The sequence below is a fragment of the Alligator sinensis genome, unplaced genomic scaffold, assembly GCF_000455745.1.
Source record: "Alligator sinensis unplaced genomic scaffold, ASM45574v1 scaffold650_1, whole genome shotgun sequence".
Lineage (NCBI taxonomy): Eukaryota > Metazoa > Chordata > Crocodylia > Alligatoridae > Alligator > Alligator sinensis.
Window position 1 is genome coordinate 729,956 of NW_005842674.1, and position 2,883 is coordinate 732,838.

General features: G+C 48.8%; 1 protein-coding gene across 1 annotated transcript in view; it reads right to left on the minus strand.

Annotated features, from left to right (window-relative positions):
* The window catches only part of SELENOI (selenoprotein I), a 54,766-nt gene extending 51,890 nt beyond the window's left edge, over positions 1-2,876 (minus strand). Inside the window, exon 1 of the mRNA XM_014524820.2 lies at positions 2,857-2,876. The gene's annotated coding sequence lies outside the window, so the exon portion shown is untranslated. The remainder of the gene's footprint in view (positions 1-2,856) is intronic.
* Positions 2,877-2,883: the final 7 nt, after the last annotated feature.

The window sequence follows — 2,883 nt, forward strand, 5'->3', positions numbered from 1 at the left end:
TCTCCACCTAGATTAAATGAGGATTGCACCATTTCCTCTGCTCGAGCCTTATAACACAGAATCTATAAACTTGCTCTCCTGCCACCCCACGTTCAAACACACCTTTGATCGCAAGTGTTGCAGTAGCATCTGAGAACTTCGATCAAGTCCAAGGCCCCAGTATACCCAGCACTGTACAGACACACTGTTGTGATGACTCTACCTCCCCAAGAGTCTGCCATCTCAATCAGATAAAACCAGACAGAATGGTGTGCTGGTGGTTGGAGAAACAAAGTGTGAAAAACAGCACAAATTAAAAACACCCACGAAGCTGAGCACCAACCATTTGTTTATGCCGCTTTCCAACTACAGGAACTCACCAAATACAGCATGTTGTAACTATTTGCCACTCTACATCACCGTCATCAGGTTTTTTAAGTACAGTCCTGTTATTTGGCAGATTTCAGCACTGGGAATATTGACAGCACCAAGTAAAAATGAACTTGGAGCATGAGTTTCTTTCAGTCTAGACTCTCCCTCCTTCACCCCTGCTTCTGAGCAAATATCTCTAGTCTACGGATGCTAAAAATCCACTTATGGGCAGTCAAAAAAAGGAGAGCTGTGCAATTAATAAGCTGACCCAGCCTACACGGTAACTTTCTTTCCCCTGCCTCCCATATCCACAGGATACCGCAACATAAAAGCATCAGAGCAGAGAATAACCTGTTTCACTCTGCTGTGCTTCAAGTAGCAGAGCTGGAGGAGGAAAATTCAGCGTGATTGATGGACCACAGAAGTGACCAAGATGCTGATGTAAGGTTTTATACAACATCACTAACCAAATCTAAAATAGCAAAGGAAAAAGAGGCAAAGGAAGCAAAGCAGAGACACTAGATTTGGGAATTCATTTAAGCTGTGGACTTTAGATCTCCTTGCACTCACACCATGAAAATTAATTCAGAACTACACTAGAAATTTGATGCATGGCAATATAAGTTAGGCATGGATTTTTTTATATTTTTTTTTTACACCATTTGTGTACCAGCAGCAAATACTTCTCTTGGTGTAGCTTATTTCAATCATCCAGCACTAGCATAAGCTATGCCGGCAAAGTTTAACTGAGGATAGGCCACGACTATTCTAGGGGTGTTTTAATAGTATATAATACTGATAACACTCTCCAAGCACAAAGACACCGCCTGGCACAGCTGTGCTTTGCACTAGAATAGTAAAACCACACCCATGCCAAGCAAAACCCTGGGGGTCTCTCCCCTACCCTGGGGGTCTTCAAGAGGAGGTTAGATAAGCATCTAGCTGGGGTGATCTAGCCCCAGCCCTCTTTCCTGCCTATGCAGGGGGTCGGACTCGATGATCTGTTGAGGTCCCTTCCGACCCAAGCATCTATGAATCTATGAAAACAAGCATTATTAGTAAAGCCATACTTTTAACAGTATAACTCTTTACACTGCGGAGCTTTGTATGGTAGTCAGGGTCACCCCTCATCCAAGTCCCATCCCAACCACTTGGCATAAGTGTGCATTGTTGACACAGCTTCAGCCATCCAAGGTTTAAGCCCATGCCAGCCTTGCCAGTGCAAACAGCTACAGACTACACCCTCTTCATACCGCCCACTCAGTGCTGTTGAGTAACCGGACTCTGGAGCCTCAAAGGAGGAAAGTTTGTCTAATACTCGCTCTTTAAACATGACTTATATCAGATAAGTCTCCCTGTAGATACAGCACATTATAAACATAGCCAGGAAGCAAGGAGGCGAAGATGAAAGGTGCACGGGTTAGGACACTAGCCAGAGTTTCCACAGACGCAGGTTCAGCCAGTGGAGATTTCCCTGGTGACTGAGCAGGTTGCTTCATTTCTCCATCTGTACAATGGGGAGAATCTGCCACGCTGGGGTACTGAGAGGAAAAAATATGTTAAAGATCGAGAGCTGCTGACACCTATAACACACACAGCTCTGATGCTCAAACACTGACACGATCTTTCTTCCTCGAGAAACAGCTGTGAAGCCACAAATGCAACAGACTAGTCACTCCGGCTTGGTCTCCAATAGAAAGTCCTGCTGGCATCGCTGTGCTAGCTGGGGACCCGAATCAAAATCTCCCCCCAGTACACCAGGAAAACCTGGCACGGACGCAGCTGTGAGCGGCACAGGCAGAAAACCTGCTTTTCTCTGCTTTAGGTGATGTCATTTAGGGAGATGCAATAGCTACACAGGTGGACAAGCCGCTTTGCTGACACACGCTGTCGGGAGCAGAGGGCACAGGCTCATTGCAGAGCCCGTACTTGCTTTATTACTGCAGTACGCGGGCAGCTGCAAGAAGGAGCGCAGGGGAACAGGAACGAGACGCCGTGCCCGGCTAGCCACCAACACAAGGCAGCGACAGCAGCTAAACCGACTACTGCTTTCCCCTGCAAGGGAAATACACACACATATATAACTATATACATAGACACACATACACATAAATATATATATATATATATATATATTTGTATACTCTATTATTAACATTATTTCGGTCCACCCATAAGGCTCCTCTTGTCACTCCCGCGCTTGGGAGGGCGCTGTCGGTGTCTACACGTTGCAGGTCAGGTCCCTCCTGTGGGTTACAGCCCGCCGGCCCAGCGTCACACCCAGGCGTGCCAGCGGGGCGGCGAGCACCACGGTTCGAGGTGCCCCCCACCACGGACGGACGGACGGCTCGCGCTGCAGAAGGGTCCCGGGTGGGACCGCGGGGAGGGGGAGGGGGACAGATGCCCCCCTTGCAGGAGGGGAAAAGGCCCGAAGCCCCTGGGGGTGACCCCACCCCGAAGGGCCTGGGGGGTCATGACAGCGCCCCGCCCCGCCCCGCCCCTCACCTTGTACTTGTCGAAGCCGCCCACCTG